Genomic DNA, 18,384 nt, shown 5'->3' on the forward strand with positions numbered 1-18,384 from the left:
AATTTTAACTTTCTTTCCATTCAGATTCAAAAGAATCTTATTTGCTATCTTTCTATTTAAATTAAAGAAATATTATTTTCAATTTAAATTAACTTAATAAATTAATCAATCAATTCAAATTTAACTTTCTTTCCATTCAGATTCAAAAGAATCTTATTTACTATCTTTCTATTTAAATAAAAGAAATATCCTATCTTTCAATTTAAATTAAATACTATAACAAATATTGTCCTAAATTGCCAAGTGACTTTATATTAGCTTGCCACTTAGCTTAACCACAATGCAAACTTTCTTGCTTTAATATATATATATATATATATATATATATATATATATATATATATATATATATATATATATATATATATATACACACACACACACACACTTTATATATTTTTAGCTATTATTTGTACAACTATTATACAATATTATTTTTCCAATAGGATTTGATATAATATTTATTGTTAGGTTGGAGATGGTGTAAGGCAAAAAGAGAATTTGGGTTGATTGCATATGCGTTAGACATGATGATAAACACTAGATTTATTATCGAATTATTACTCTAATAATCCTTCTACTTGCGCCTATGGTCACACTATTTAGTAGTTATCTATGTGTAATATTAAATTTATATTATCTATCTATATTTATATTTATATATCTATCTATATTTATATTTATATAAATATATAAAGCAGGGACCTTGGGAAGTGGCGTGGCGGTTCTCACTTGCTAGTAAATCTATTTTGCAATTTTCTCAGATTTTTGCCTTTTGTTATTCTATGTGTTGTTTCTCTCTCTTCAAAAGAAACGCCTATTTCTCACTCTACCTCCAAACATCATGTCTTTTTCTATTCCTCTTATTTCTTCCATGATGAGGAAGAAAAGACTGCCTGAACGGTCCTTATGGAAAGCTAACATTCTCGAGTCTCCGGTTATCTTATAGGCTTGCCGCCGAACTTGACAATATGAAAACCGCCGTTGGTGCTACTACTGGATCATCGACAACCTTTTCGCTGGAAATTTTCTCGGCAAAAACTGTAAAAAGCTAAACTTCAATCTTGCACTAACTTTCTTTATCATTATCGATCCTATTCTCTGCAATTTGTTCTGCTAAGCTCAACTAGAAGATAATATTTTTGATTTTTTCCTGAGAGTTTATCATTATCCTATTCTCGGCAAAATTGTATTCTGCTTAATATTTTTTTTTCCTAATTTTATTTCCACTTTCCGGACAACACATACAAAGTGACCCGCCAACATTGTGTCCTCTTTTATATATGGATGTTGTATTTTGGTTCTATTGCTCCGGAATTTCTGATATTTTGTTCTTTTGGTTTTCAGCATGTCACTAAAAGGGACTAAGTTATTTGAAGTAAAATTCCCTTTTTAATAACTAAAGGAATAATTCTAAACTGCAAAATTGTGAATATAGTTGCAACTAATTGATGGATAGTGTCAATTTGCTCTAATTGAGCAAATATTTACTCGATTCACGCATGCAACACATACTCAGATCTTGAGTACAGAGTTCAAAGCGAAGAAGAAGAGAGAAGAAATGAGCTTAAGCTCGTATTTTCAGTTAGTATAGTAATAACCGACTTAGTCTCTTTTATAGACTAGGTTGGTTATATTTCTTTCTATACTTCTTAGTTTCTCTATTTATACTTCAGTCCTAATAACAACCTAACAACTAACTTGTTATTTTCACACTCCCCCTCAAGTTGGAGGGTGAAAGACATTGAACAATCCTAGCTTGGATATTAAGACTTTATGCTGCTCAGCTCCCAATCTTTTAGTCATCACATCTGTGAGCTGTTCTTTAGTGGAAATGTACTGAGGTGTGATCAGACCATCTTTAATTATTTATCTCACAAAATGACAGTCAATCTGTATCTGCTTTATTCTCTCATGATAAACTGGATTAGCTGCTATTTGCATAGCTGTTTTGCTGTCACAATTTAGCATTACTGGCTCCTTCACAATTAATCCTAACTCCTTCAGTAATCCTACCAACCATACCAACTCTAAAGTCACTACTACCATGCTTCTATATTCAGCCTCAATAGAGCTCCTGCTCACAGTTGGCTGCTTCTTGGATTTCCATGAGATCAATGACTCTCCTAGCGTCATCATATATCCGGTTACAGACCTCTTTGTATTTGGGCAGGCTGCCCAGTCTGCATCACAATAGGATGCAACATCTTTTAATGATCCTCTCTTCAATAATATTCCCATCCCTGGTGATCCTTTAATGTATCTCATAACCCTTAATGCAGCATCTAAATGTGATTGCTTTGGATGTTGCATGAATTAACTTAAAACTTGGACGGCAAAACATATGTCTGGTCTGGTAATAGTGAGGTAAATGAGTTCCCCTATTAGTTTTTGATAGCTTACAATGTCTTGAAATTCCTCATCTTCCTTAATTTCTATATGTGTATCATATTCAATAGTTGTCAACTTGTGGTTTTGTTCCAAGGGTGAGCTAGCTGGCTTTGCCCCACTTAACCCAACTTCTGAAATTAGCTGAAGACCATGCTTCCTTTGATTAAGTACAACTCTTGTTGTTGACCTCATGAGCTCAATTCCCAGGAAGTATCTAAGTTCACCTAGATCTTTCAACTTGAAATGTTTGTGTAGGGTTGCTTTTGCTTCTTCTACCAATGTGTTGTTGCTGCCAGTAATCAATAGATCATCTACACAAGGATGATCACTAGGTCTGCATTTATCTTCTTTGTGAACAGGGAATGATCATAGGCACTTTGAGAATACCCTTCACTTATCAGTGCATCAGTCAACTTAATGTTTCACTATCTCGATGCCTGTTTGAGACAATAAAGAGACTTAAGTAGTCTGCAAACCTTAGACTCCCCCTGCCTATGGAATCCCTAAGGCAAGTCCATGTAAACCTCCTCATACAAATCCCCTTGTAGGAAGGCATTGTTGACATTCATTTGAGATAAAACCCAACCTTTAGAGACTGCTAGGTTTATCACAATTCTAGCTGTTACCATCTTGGCAACAGGTGAAAATGTTTCATTATAGTCTAACCCTTCATGTTGTGTATATCCTTTTGCAACAAGCCTGGTTTTGAATCTCTCTACTTCACCATTGGCTTTGTGTTTGATTTTGTATACCCATTTTGAGCCAATACTTTATTTTCTTGGAGGAAGATCCACTATCTCCCATGTCTTATTTTCTTCAAGTGCCAAAATCTCTTGCTTCATGCTTCTATCCACATATCATCTTGGGCTGCTTCCTGAAAAGACTTTGGTTCTATCTGAGCTGAGAATGAACCCAGGTAACATTGGTAGTGTTCTGAGAGATGACCATAGCTCACTTAATTTGAAACTGAATAAAGACTATCTCCTTTTAGTTTGCTTGTAGTACCATAATCTTTGAGCTACACTGTTGGTTTTGTTGTTCTTTTGGATTTTCTAATCCCTGTAGGTTGTTGCACAACTGTTGGCACTTGATCAAGTATAAACTCTTCATGTTCCTGTTGGGTGGGGAATTTTTTTCATTGCTTTCACCTGAACCAAGTTCCTCCATATCATTTACTGTCACATCTAGTGGCATATCTGGTGCTACATAGGGGCTGGAGTTGTCAGCTTTAACTTCAGTTCTATTCTGAGAAGCTATTCCTAGATCATCATCTGCTACAGGTGTTGAAGTAGGCTGATTCCTTGTAATTATTGAGCAATCAGTATCAGGCATGAATAAATTTTCAAGTTGATTAGGCAGGACCTTGAAAGGAAAGATATCTTCTCTGAAATTCACATCCCTGCTCACAAGATCTATTGGATTCTAGATCATATAACCTATATCCCTTCTACACTTCTGAATAACCAATGAACATTGATTTCATTGCCATGGTTGCAACTTTATCTCCTCTTGCAATGTGCTGGCATAACATAGACACCGAAATACTCTAAGATGATTTATTTTTGGTGGTTTCCCATAGAGCTTTTCATATGGGTATTTTCCATTCAGCACTATTGTGGGCAACTTATTGATTAGGTAAACTGCAGTTTTGACACAGTCTCCCCAAAACCTAGCAGGTATGTTGCTTTGAAATTTCAATGCCCTTTCCACCTCCAATATGGTTCTATGTTTTCTCTCTACTACTCTATTTTATTGTGGAGTATAGGGACAACTACTTTGGTGTATTATACCCAAGGATGAAAGCGAATCATTGCAGTTTTTATTGAAAATTCTTTACCATTATCAGATCTCAGCACTTTTACAACTGCATTAAACTGATTCTCCAAAAAAAAAAAAGAATTCCTGCAACACTACTATTACTTCACATTTAGATTGTAGCAAACAAATCCAAGTATACCTACTATAGTCATCTACTATGGTTAGAAAATAATGCCTTTTGTCATAAGTAGCAACTTTGTATGGTCCCCAGACATCTATATGCACAAGTTGAAAAATGTAATCAGATTAATGACTACTAATAGGAAACTTTAGTCTACTCTGTTTGGCTAATAGGCAAATCTCACAATTCTTCTATATATCTTGATTCACTTTATTCTTCAAATCTGGAAAACATTGTAAAGAACCTATGAAGGCATGCCCCATCCTTTGGTGCCACAATGCTGCACTTATTTCTTCCTTCTTGACTGATCGAGCTACTACTTCATCCTCTTCACTCCTAATTATGTACAACCCTTCATCTTCTCTACAAATCACCAGTACCCTACCATTGTAAAGTTCCTGAAACACACAAAAAATTAGGGTAGAAGCAAGTTGAACAACATAAATCTCTAGTTAGCTTGGATTCTGAAATGAGATTGAACTTAAAGTCAAGCACATGTAAAACATTCCTAATCTTCTGCCATCCTAGTATTGTTGCATCTCCTGTGTGTGTACTATTTCTGATCTACCTCCTATGGGCATTTGAACTCCTCTACTATTTCCTTTATTGATTCTCCATAATTTTTCTAAAACCTCTTTGCAAAAAGTAATATGGTGTGATGCTCCTAAATATACTATCCAATCATATGATCGTGCATTAGATGGCAATGACTTTATACCTGTCATGTTTGCTGAGCTTGATGTGTTGTTAGAACTCTCTTTCATAGATGATTTTGTCAACAGGCTCACTAGATGCTTGTACTGATCCTCAGTCATGTAGTTCCCTTATGGTTGATTGTTTATTGTCACTTCCTTTTCTCCATTGACATTGTTAGCATAAGATTTAGCAGGAAGTTGATCTTTCTTCTTGCTTTTGAAGTCTGCAGGGTACCCAATAATTTTGGAGCAATTTTCCTTCAAATGCCCTTTGTACCCACAATGTTCACAGACAAGACCTGGCTTCTTTCCTTTTAGGAACTGATTTCCTTTTCCTGCTAACATAGTCATTGGCTCCCTATTTGTGTCAACTACTCCTAATTCCCTCTGACTTTCCTCCTACACTACAACTGCATAAGCTTGGTTTACAGTAAGGACCGGCCTCTTCAGTAACACTGCACTCCTCATATGACTATAACTCTCATTCAGTCCCATTAAGAACTGTAGAAGCCTTTGTCTTACTAAGTGATCTACATATGGGCGTGATTCTTCACAATTACATGAGGGTAGAGGTACTAAGATGTCTAATTCATTCCATAGGTTTTTCAATTTCAAGAAGTAAGAGGTCACAGATTCTGTACCTTGCTTTAGGGCTGAAATGTCAGTAGAAATTTGATAAATTTTGGTTAGGTCATCTTTGTCAAACCTTTCCTTGAACTCGTCCTAGATTTTTCTCGCACTTGATGCGTACATGATGCTTTGCACCAACTCTGCCGCTATAGTTCTACTAAGCCATGAGAAGATCACTACATTACACCTTTCCAATTGCGCCGCTAATTCACCTCTGTATGAAGCTTTGACACAGGTTCCATCCACAAACCCGAAGTTGTTCTTCACTAGGAGAGCTACTCTCATAGATCTACTCCAAAGAGCATAATTTTCTGGCCCTGTGAGTTTGAGAGTTATCAACGCTATTCCCGGCGAGTCTGAATCCTTAAGGTATAGTGGATAATTATGAAGAAGGTGTCCAATTTCATCATCCACCATTGTTGCAATTTTGTGAGCTTTGAACTTAACTAATTTCTCAGATCTTGCACGGATAACAACTCAAATTGATCGATTTCTGCTCTGATACCATGTCAATTTGCTATAATTGAGCAAATATTTACTCGATTCACACATGCAACACATACTCATATCTGGAGTACAAAGTTCAGAGAGAAGAAGAAGAGCGAAGAAATGAGCTTAAGCTCGTATTTTCAGTTAGTACAGTAATAACTGACTTAGTCTCTTTTATAGACTAAGTTGGTTATATTTCTTTCTACACATCTTAGTTTCTCTATTTACACTTGTCACGACCCAAGTTCGCCTTCCGTAAACTGTTGTGGTGGCACCAAAATGAAAGATAAAAAAACTAGCCAAAAACTGCGGATAAACATAAATAAAGCGTTTAAGATGCCGCTCGGCATATACAATACAAACTCTCAAACTAAAACAACTCCCAAAACCTGAAATCTCATCAAATCACAAGCTATGGATACTACATAGTGCTCTAACTCCAGAATATATACATCAAAGTAAATACAGAAGGGCTATAACTATAAGAAAGAATGGAGAGGCTCCTCGGTCTGCGGACACGACAGATATACCTCGAAATCTCTGAAGAATTGCCTCGCATCAAGGATGGTAGGGCTGGGCCGAAGAACCTGGATCTACACATGAAAAACATGCGCAGAAAGGGCATGAGTACACCACAACGGTACTCAGTAAGTGCCAAGCCTAACCTCGCTTGAGTAGTGACGAGGAAAGCCAGGCCCCTACTGATTATATATGAAAAACAAGGTAAAACAGTATAGAATACGACAATATATTTAAAGTGCTAAGAGTCTATAACGAATAAAAACATACAAAGAATCTAACTCACTACACAGAAATAGCAACAGAGGATCTCCTGGGATACCGTCCTATCGTTCCAAACGTAAATGTCTAGAGGATCTCCCGAGATATCTTCCCGCAATCCAAATCGTAAATGTGCAAGGGAAATTCCCGAAATACCAAATCCGTAGTCCCAAAGTAAATATCCAGTACGGGGAATCTACCAGGTGATATCCCATAGTCCCAATCATAAATGTGCAGGGGGATCTACCGGAATACCGATCCGTAGTCCCAAAGTTAACAAGCAGGAGGATCTCCCGGGATAGCGTCCCGTAGTCCCAAAGAAAACACACAACAGCAACACGAAGAATATTCAATTCAATCCAATTTTATACCAAGGCAAAACAGATATTTCTAACCTAACATGCTGCACTTAATTCAAATAAAGCAGTTTGAACAAGTAAAGCAATTAAGTCACTTAGACTTGCTTTCCTAAACTAACAGTAGGCTTAAATTGCAAGTAATGTCCAACAAGGAAGAAAAACACAATTATAGTTACTAAATGAAAACATGATTTTCTACAGTTAGCACATGTACACACTCGTCACCTCACGTACAAGGCATTTCATATATCAACAATACCAAATCCTAAGGGGAGTTCCCCCACACAAGGTTAAACAAGCCACTTACCTCGAACCAGCTCAATCAACTCGAAATCACGTTCTTGCCACGAGTACATGACTCCAAATGGCCCAAATCTATTCAAAGTAATTGTATAATGTAAATATAACTTCTAACAACTAATTCAACTCATTAATTCAAAGCTAATACACGAAATTGGGAAAATTGCCCAAAAAGTCCCCCAAGCCCATGTCTCAGAATTGGATAAAATTTGCAAAACTAGAATCCTCACACTCTCACGAGTTCATACATACCAAATACACGAAAATCAGACTACAAATGACTCCTCAAGTCCCCAAATCCAAGTCTCCAATATCAAACCCTAAACCCCAATTTTAACCCTCATTTTCCATAAATTCCTTGTCAAATCAGTAGAATAATACCATATAAACGAGTTTTGGTTCCAGAAATCTTACCTCCTTGAAGCTCCCTTGAATCCTCTTTCCAAACCTCCTAAAAAACTCAATTCTTGGACAAAAATGGTGAAAGAATAGGCAAAAATTGCAACAGAAACCTTATATAGGTTTTGGCCTAGGGTTTTCGCACCTGCGGCCATTTTCTCGCTTATGCGGTGCCGCTTCTGCGGTCTAACCAACCGCATATGCGGTTTTCACTTAATGCACTTGGACCGCACCTGCGCTTTTTCTACCGCACCTGCGGTCTCGTAGGTGCGCTCAACCTATCGCACCTGTGGATTCTGGTTTCCAAGCGCCTGGCCGCATCTGCGGCTCCTCTATTGCTTCTGCAATCATGCACCTGCGGTCCCATAATCGCAGGTGCAGTTATGATAGAACTTTAGTCAAGCTTCAGATTTTCCTAAGTCCAATTCAATTTTTGTTAAGCACCGGAAACTCACCCGAGGTCTCCGGAACCTCAACCAAACATGCCAACCAATCCTACAACATCATACGAACTTATTCCAACCCTCGAATCACATCAAACAATGCTAAAACCACAAACCGTTGTCCAATCCAAGCCTAAGGATTCCCAAAACTTCCAACTTCCGCTTTCGATCATAAAGTCTATCAAACCTCGTCCGAATGACTTGAAATTTTGCACACACGTCCCAAATAACACGACAGACCTACTCCAACATCCGAAATTCTATTCTGACCCCGATATCAGAATCTTACTATCGAATCGGAAACTTCAAAAATTCAACTTTCGGCATTTTAACCTTAATTACGCTACGACCTCAAAAACACAATCTAAACATGCCTCTAAGCCCGAAATCACCCAACGGAACCAACAGAATTACATTCCAAGGCTGTCTTCACACTGCTCCGAATATGATCCAAAATTCTAAAGCTAAAACTCTCATTTAGGGATTAAGTGTCCTAAAACACTTCAAATTCAAAATGAACCCTCCCGACAACTTACAATAGCAGAAACAAATACGGGGAATGTAGTTAATAGGGGATCAGGGTGTAAATTTTTAAAACGATCGGCCGGGTCGTTACATCCTCCCCCTCTTAAAACATTCGTTCATCCTCGAATGAGCATAGAGACATACCTGAAGTAGTGAAAAGATGAGAGTAACGACTGTGCATATCTTGCTCGGTCTCCTAAGTTGCCTCCTCGACCGGCTGGCCCCGCAACTGAACCTTCACCGATGCAATGTTCTTTGCCCTCAGCTTCCAAACCTGCCTGTCCCATATTGCCACCAGCTCCTCAACATAAGATAGATCCTTGTCCAACTGGACTGAACTGAAATCCACTACGTGTGACGGGTCGCCGTGATACTTCCGGAGCATCAAAACATGAAATACACTATGAACTCCTGCCAAGCTGGGAGGTAAGGCAAGCTCATAAGAAACCTCTCCAACATGTCTCAATATCTCAAAAGGACCAATAAACCTCGGACTCAACTTCCCTTTCTTCCCAAATCTCATAACGCCCTTCATAGGTGAAACCCGAAGCAAGACCCGCTCTCCAACCTTATAGGAAACATCACGAACCTTCTGGTCCGCATAAATCTTCTGTCTGGACTAGGCTGTACGGAGTCTATCCTTAATCACCTTAACCTTCTCCAAAGCATCTCGAACCAAGTCTGTGCCCAATAATCTAGCCTTACCCGGCTCAAACCAACCCATCGGGGATCTACACTACCTACCATACAAAGCCTCATACGGTGCCATCTAAATGCTGGATTGATAACTGTTATTGTAGGCAAACTCAGCCAGTGGCAAAAACTAATCCCAAGAACCTCCAAACTCCATCACACATGCACAGAGCATATCCTCAAGAATTTGAATAGTGCGCTCGGATAGTCTGTCCATCTGAGGGTGAAATGCTGTGATTAACTCCACCCGAGTGCCCAACTCATGCTGTACGACCCTCTAGAACCGTGATGTGAACTAAGTACCTCTATCTAAAATGATGGAAACTGGAATACCATGCAGACGAACAATCTCTCGAATATAAATCTCCACCAATCGCTCCGAAGAATAGGTGGTACACACAGGAATGAAGTGCGCGGACTTGGTCCGCTGATCTACAATTACCCAAATGGCATCGAACTTCTTCAAAGTCTGTGGGAGTCCAACTATAATGTCCATGGTGATCCGCACTCACTTCCACTCCGGAATCTCTATCTGCTGAAGCAACCTACCCGGTCTCTAGTGCTCATACTTTACCTGCTGACAATTGAGGCACCAAGCTACAAACCCAACTATATCCTTCTTCATCTGCCTACACCAATAGTGCTGTCTCAAATCCTGGTACATCTTCGCGGCACCCGAATGGATGGAATACCACGAACTATGGTCCTCATCTAGAATCAACTCCCAAAGTCCATCAACATTAGGTACACATACCCGTCCCTACATCCTCAATACCCCATCCTCACCAATAGTCACATCTCTAGCATCGCCGTGCAGAACCTTGTCCTTGAGGACAAGTAAATGAGGGTCATCATACTGACACTCCCTAATATGATCAAATAAGGAAGACCGATAGACAACGCAAGGTAGAACCCGACTAGGCTCCGAAAGATCCAATCTCACAAACTGGCTGGCTAAGGCTTGAACATCCATCGCCATGGGCCTCTCCACTGCTGGTAAATAAGATAAACTCCCCAAACTCTCTGCCCGACGACTCAAAGCATCGGCCACCATATTGGCCTTGCCTGAGTGATACAAAATAGTGATATCATAGTCCTTCAGCAGCTCTAACCACCTCCTCTGACGCAAATTAAGATTATCCTACTTGAATAGGTGCTGTAAACTCCGGTGATCAGTATAGATCTCACAAGGAACACCGTACAAATAATGACGCCAGATCTTCAAGGCGTGAACAATAGCAGCTAACTCGAGATCATGGACAGGATAATTCTTCTCATGTACCTTCAACTGCCTGGATGCGTAGGCAATCACCCTACCGTCCTGCATTAATACTGCTCCAAGGACAATCCTCGAGGTATCATAATAGATAGTATAAGACCCCGAACCTGTAGGCAATATCAAAACTGGGGCTATAGTCAAAGCTGTCTTGAGCTTCTGGAAACTTGCCTCACACTCTTCCATCCACTGGAACGAAGCACCCTTCTGGGTCAGCATGGTCATAGGTGCTGCAATAGATGAAAACCCCTCAACAAATTGATGGTAATAACCCGCGAAGCCAAGAAAACTGCGGATCTCTATAGCTGAGGATGGTCTGGACCAACTCTACATTGCTTTTACTTTCTTCGAATCCACCTGTATACCCTCACTCGATACCACGTGACCCAAGAATGCCACGGAATCCAACCAAAACTCACATTTCGAAAACTTTACATATAACTTCTTTTCCCTCAAAGTCTAAAGCACTGTCCTTAGGTGCTACTCATGATCTTCCCGACTCCGGGACTACACTAGAATATCATCAATAAACACAATAACGAACGAGTCAAGATATGACTGGAACACACTGTGCTTCAAATGCATAAAGGCTTCTGGGGAATTGGTCAGCCCAAATGACATAACAAGGAACTTGTAGTGACCATACCAACTCCTGAAAGTAGTCTTCGGGATATCCGACTCCTGAATCTTCAACTAGAGATAACCTAAACGCAATTCAATTTTAGAAAGCACTCTTGCACCATGTAACTGGTCAAACAGATCATCAATACGACGCAAAGGATACTGGTTCTTCACTGTAACCTTGTTCAACTGGCAATAATCAATGCACATACGCATAGAACCATCCTTTTTCTTCACAAATAAGACAAGAGCACCCCAAGGTGATACACTGGGATGAATAAAACCTTTGTCAAGCAAATCCTGCAACTGCTCCTTCAATTCCTTCAACTTAGGATGAGCCATACGATAAGGAGGAATAGAAATAGGTTGAGTTCCCGACAACAAATAAATGCCGAAATCAATATCTCTGTCGGGTGGCATACCCGGAAGATCAGCTAGAAAAATATTAGGGAAGTCTGGTACTACTAGGACTGAATCAACTGTAGGGGCATCAATACTAACATCTCTCACATATGCCAGATACACGTTACACCCCTTCTCAACCATTCACTGAGCTTTAAGGAAAGAAATAACTCTACTAGAAGTGTGATCTAAAGTACCCCTCCACTCTACTTGCAGTACACCTGGCATAGACAACGTCACATTTTTGGTGTGACAATCAAGAATAGCATCGATATCTACCATGCTGAGCAATAATAAATCGGCTCAGGTCTCAAAACCACTAAGACCAACCAAACACGACCGCTAAATGCGGTCTACAACAAGAGAATCCTCCACAGGAGTAGAAACATAAATAGGGGAGCTCAAAATATCTTGAGGTACGCCCAAATACGGGGCAAAATAAGAGGACAAATAAGAATAAGTGGAGCCTGGATCGAATAGAACCGATGCATCTCTATGACAAACCAGGACAATACCTGTGATGACAAAATCGGAGGCGACAACCTCGATACGGCACGAAGAGCATAATATCTGGCCTGGCCTCCCCCTCTAGGGTGACTTCTACCTCCCTAACCTCCAACTCTAGTTGGCTGAGTAGGTGGGGTAGTAACTGATGCTGGAACCATAGCCTGGGAACTCTGTGGGGCACACTACAGTTGAGGAGTCTGTGGAGGTGCACCCCTCCTAAGTCTAGGGCAATCCCTCACCATATGGAGTGTGTCACCACACTCAAAATAAGCTTTGGGAGGACATGGCAACTGTGACTGGCTTGGGCCAGGTCTGCTGGACTAACTACTGAAAGCACCTCGTGTAAGAGGCGCACTAGGTACTGGAGGTGCATAATAAGGCTCCTGAGGTCTAGGAGGAGCTGGAATACCTAGCTTCTAGAAGAACTAAATGAATAGGGCGACTCATATAATCCCTACCATGACGAACTGGAGCTGGAGCACGGGCACCAGAATAATGGCCTAACTCTCGAGACCTCTTGGCCTCCCTCTCCTCTCTATTCCGAGCATGCATACCCTCCACTCTCCTAGCAATGCTGACCACCTGCTAATAAGAAATATCCATCTCCAACTTGCGATCCATGCTAGACCTGATGCTGGGAATGAGTCCCTCAATAAACCGACGAACCCTCTCACGAACTGTAGCAACCAAGGCTGGTGCATGCCTAGCCAAGTCAGTGAAATGGACAACATACTCCAAAATAGTCATGGTTCCTGGCACAGATGCTTAAACTCCATGCACCAGGCGTCCCTGAGGCTCTGAGGGACAAACTCTCTCAGGAACATATCTGAAAACTGAGTCTAAGTAAGAGATGCTACCTCAACTGGACTGTCCAACTCAAAAGTACGCCACCACTGGTAGGCGGCTCTTCAAAGCTGGAAGGCAGTGAAAGAAACCCTACTCGATCCTAATATACCCATAGTGCGGAGGATACGGTAATACTCCTCCAGAAATCCCAGGGCTTCATCTGATGCTAAACCATTGAATATAGGAGGCTTATACTTCTTAAACCTCTAAAGCCTCCGCTGTTCATCCTCTGAAGCCGCCGCCCTATCCTCGGGCTGATCTGGTACTGCAAGCGGTGCTAGTATAACCTTTGGGATCTGATCAACCTAGACCTGCTACTTAGGAGTGCCGACGGTTGGTGTCTATGCTCCTCCCCCGGCCTGGGATGTGGCTGCAGCAAGGAGAATCAGCCCTGCCTGAGCTAGAGTGGTGTACATGCTCACGAACTATTCAAGAGTCTCCTGAAGAGCTGGAATAGTAGTAGCAGTAGGCGTATCAGGTGCCTAGACCCTGAGTGGATCTATTTGGTGGCTCCTCTGTGGCAACTCGCACGGGTGCTCTGGATGCACCACGGGCGCGTCCTCGGCCTCTACCCCAGCCTCAGCCTCTAACGACTCTAGCAGGGGGCGCGAGTGCTTGATCATCTCCGGTATGACGTGTGCTCACCATCTGTGAGAGAATAAAAGACAGAAGCTTAGAATTGTGATATCAAAAATCTCGCACGACAAGGAAATCAAATAAAATGGAATTTTCCTAATAGTTACATAGCCTCCCATAGATAAGTATAGACGTCTCTGCACCAATCCGCAAGACTCTAATAAACCGGCTTGTGATTCATGACTCCTATAAACCTAGAGCTCTGATACCAACTTGTCACGACCCAAGTTCGCCCTCCGTGAACTGTCGTGACGGCACCTAGTCTCTATGACTAGGTAAGCTTAACGATTTGCGGAACAAGAAAACGAAAGATAAAAAACTAGCCAAAAACTGCTAAATAAACATAACTAAAGCGTTTAAGATGCCGCTTGGCATATACAATACCAACTCTCAAACTAAAATAACTCCCAAAATCCGGAACCTCATAAAATCACAAGCTATGGATACTACACAGTGATCTAACTCCAGAATGTCTACATCAAAGTAAATATAGAAGGGCTAAAACTACAAGAGAGAATGGAGAGGGACTCCTTGGTCTGCGGACGCGACAGATATACATCGAAGTCTCTGAAGAATTGCCTCGCCTCAAGGATGGTAGAGCTAGGCCGAAGAACCTGGATCTGCACATGAAAAACATGCGCAGAAAGGGCATGAGTACACCACAGCAGTACTAAGTAAGTGCCAAGCCTAACCTCGGTCAGCTAGTGACAAGGAAAGTCAGGGCCCTACTGATTATAGATTAAAAATAAGGTCAAATAGTATAGAATACGACAATATATTTAAAGTGCTAACAGTCTATAACAAATAAAAACACAGAAAGAATCTAACTCAGTACACAGAAATAGCAACAGGGGATCTCCCGGGATACCATCTCGTAGTCCCAAAAGTAAATGTCTAGAGGATCTCCTGGGATATCGTCCAGCAGTCCAAATCGTAAATGTGCAAGGAAATCTCCCGGAATACCAAATTCGTAGTCCCAAAGTAAATATCCAGTACGGGAAATCTACCGGGTGCTGTCCCGTAGTCCCAATCATAAATGTGCAGGGGGATCTACCGGAATACCGATCCATAGTCCCAAAGTAAACAAGCCGGGGGATCTCCTGGGATATCGTCCCGTAGTCCCAAAGTAAACACACAACAGCAACATAAAGAGTATTCAATTCAATCCAATTTCATACCAAGGTAAAACAGGTATTTCTAACCTAGCATGCTGCACAAAATTCAAATAAAGCAGTTTGAACAAGTAAAACAATTAAGTCACTTAGACATGCTTCCATAAACTAGCAGTAGGCTTAAATTGCAAATAATGTACAATAAGGAAGAAAAACACAATTATAGTTGTGAGCATGCGATTTTTGCCCTATATGAATTACTCCTAAAAAATCCAAGAAAATAGACTTTTTCCAATTATTTGCCATCTTATATGAATTTCGTAGGAGTTTTTGTTAATTGTTTGCATTTTTGTGCACGTTTAATTCTTATTAAAATCATGAAAATGCCAAAAATACCATGCATTGCATTTAGTTTTTTTAAAAAAAATATTTTTAGGATTAATTAGTTAATTATTTATTTCATTAAAAATATAAATTACAAAAATGACCCATTTTTACATATTTTACCTTTTAATTTTTAGATTAGTGATCTTTCTCTTTTAATGTAGGATTAAATAATTTTTGTAATTTTGATAATTAGATAATTAGTTTAATTTTGCAATTTAGATTAATTTAGAATTTTTAAATTTAGGATTTTTAGTTAAAAAAAGAAGAAAAAAGAAAAAAAGGAAATAAGGGGTTAATTGAAAAGGGGGTCTTAAATTCAGAATTTGGGCCATTTAAAGCCAAAACCAATCCAAAATCTGTCCTTACCCCAGGCCCAAAACCCAGGGAACCCGGTCCAGACCCTACTAACCCAAAACGACCCCGTTTTGTTCCCCCTCAATCACGACCATTGGATCTTTATGATCCAACGGCTCCGAACTCACCGCCCATTAATTATATAACTATCCGAAACACTCTCCCCCCATTCAAAACCACTCAGTTGTCTCTAACACCAAAACTAAAGAAACCATAGCCGCCCCAATTTCCCCCATCGCCTCCGCCGCCGGAAATCGCCTCACGGCGGTGGAACTTCTCCAAATGGCCCTAAATTCTCACTAGTTAACCCCCGTCATCTCCCCTTTCCAAATCTCTAACCCAGTTTCTTCGAATCATCACCAAACATCTCGAATCTTAAATCTAAGATCGGTGCCTAAAAACCCTAATCCTTCCAAATCGACCCAAAGTTTCACCAGGCCACCCCTGTACCCTCCTCTTCCTAAATACCTCACTGATTTTTCCAAATAACCCTTCAAAACTCCGGAATTGCAAATCTAAGAAGGGGTCTCTGTTTTGTTCGAATCCAAGCTCCTTATTGTTTTCCTTCAAAATTTAGACTACTAGAAGTCTTCTCTTTCAAGGAGATCCGGTCAAAGCCATGCAAGACTGAATACCCTGAAAGAGAAGACCTCTGTTGGTCAATCGAGTTGGAGACGGACCTCAGTAGCTGCTTTGTTTAATTTCTACTCCTTAGTTGGTAAGGTTTCATTTACCTCTCCATTTTCCTTCTCTTTTCCTCAAAATTCGAGTCAGTTTTCTTTTAGGTAATTTTCAGTTTATAAGTCTGTTTGGCCTTCATTTTTTTTATAGTCATCCCTGTTTCAATCATTGGTCACATTCAAAATTATTTGGTTGGGGAGTAATTATTTTAGTTTCAATTCATTGATCAATTTATCCTAAGTCTTGAATAAGTTGTTAATTCCCTTTTGGTTTTCTCTGACGGCATGATTAGCATAAATTGTTAGTTATTTGTTTTAATTAGTGCATTATTAGTTTAAGTTCAATGTTATTCAAGTTGTTTGTTTGTTTGTTTAACCCGTCTGCCCATGCTCATCATTAAACTAATAGTCTGTTAAGCTTTGTAAAGTTTTTCTTATGAATTTGGTTCAGTTTAGAGATTAGGTTTATTTTTCAAAATTTTCAGATGTTTTCCCTTTTAACTTTGATTGTTTGCTTCAAATACTGATAGTTGCCCATTTGATTTTGTCTGTTAAGGATTTGTAATTGGTAAAAAACTCCTAGGGTCTTAATTGAGCAATTAAAAACTTAGCAGGTTAATTTGGAAATATGAAGTAGGATTTTTAGATGAGAAGCTTCTTGATTTAAGATAAGGGATCAAATTAAAATAAGAAAAGGTATTAAGTCAGAACTTCTGGGTAAATGGTAAAATTTCAGAAGTAAAAAGGGTATGAAAATAGGAGAAGTTTCTAGAAGGTGCACAACTGTCCTAGCTGTTGCAAAAGATGATGAAATTGGGTAGGAAAAGGACAAGCAGCTGTAAAAAGATGCTGTACTATCCTGAAAGTTCAGAATTTTAGGTTAGAATATGCTTTTTTGATGCCTTTTTGTACACTCTATAAAAGGGAAACATTCCCTCACTCACACACACACATTCAACATCATCTTCTGCCTAAAAGTTCTGAAAAGAAACATCAGAAATTCAAACCCTAAAAAATACTTAAAGTTTCGACATTATTTGGTTGAAAATGGTTGAGAATTGTTCCTTGTTTTGTCCCTGTTAGTAAGAACATAAAAGTTTTCGAAGGACTTCTGTTTTTCTGGGTTTAAGATTGATCTAAGGAGCTGAATATTGCTGTTGAGCTGCTGATTTACTCATACTTCTTTGCTTGTTGAACTTATCATTTCCTTTTTGCTTTGTTTCAATATCCAGGTATTTTTTGGACTTTACATGATCTTTGAAGTGCAAGCCTGTCGTTCTATTGGCAATATGTAGCTGAAAATTGAAGATCTAATGAAATGCGCCCCTTTTAATTTTATTCCCATGTTTTCTCAGTACCTTTATTAGTTTTAGTCTTCTGTAGTATTGATGTGGTTTGGATGTGTTTGGATGGCTATTTGTCTAGTAGGAAATGTTATATGCTGAAGGTCTGCTAGTTTGGTTGTTCTGAAATATGTAAAATTTCAAGTTAGTATAGGTTTCTAATAATTTGTTTGTAATAAAAAATGCTGGCTCACATATGTTTGAAACACTGTACCTAGCATGTGTATATTTTTCAAAATTGTAACTTTGATAGAACAAGTTTATATGTAGTAGTATAGTTAATGAGTAGTTTCATAGTTCAATTTCATGTTGTTAGCATTAGTAGCAATATAATAATTTTAAGGTTTATAACATAGTCTGTTTGGTGTTGTAATTTTCATAATCTGCATATTATGTTGTTGCTATATGTGCATTGTAGTCAGTGGGCCTCAGTGGGGCCTTAATGTTTGATGCATTCGTGCCTAAGTTTGGGGTTGGATCCGGCCCAAATGAGATTGCCTGGATCATGGCCAGGCTCGTTGACTTCTAGTTATTCATGTTTCTCTCTTTTAGGCTCAAATTTGAGCCAAATCCTCAT

At 39.5% G+C, this 18,384-nt stretch overlaps 1 long non-coding RNA gene across 1 annotated transcript; it reads left to right on the forward strand.

Annotated features, from left to right (window-relative positions):
• Positions 1–730: 730 nt before the first annotated feature.
• On the forward strand, positions 731–18,109 carry LOC107770186 (uncharacterized). The gene is made up of 2 exons (XR_001644549.2): positions 731–1,043; positions 17,697–18,109. It is a non-coding gene; the product is annotated as an uncharacterized LOC107770186 (long non-coding RNA).
• The last annotated feature ends 275 nt before the right edge of the window (positions 18,110–18,384 follow it).

The sequence above is a fragment of the Nicotiana tabacum genome, chromosome 20 (genome assembly GCF_000715075.1).
Source record: "Nicotiana tabacum cultivar K326 chromosome 20, ASM71507v2, whole genome shotgun sequence".
Lineage (NCBI taxonomy): Eukaryota > Viridiplantae > Streptophyta > Magnoliopsida > Solanales > Solanaceae > Nicotiana > Nicotiana tabacum.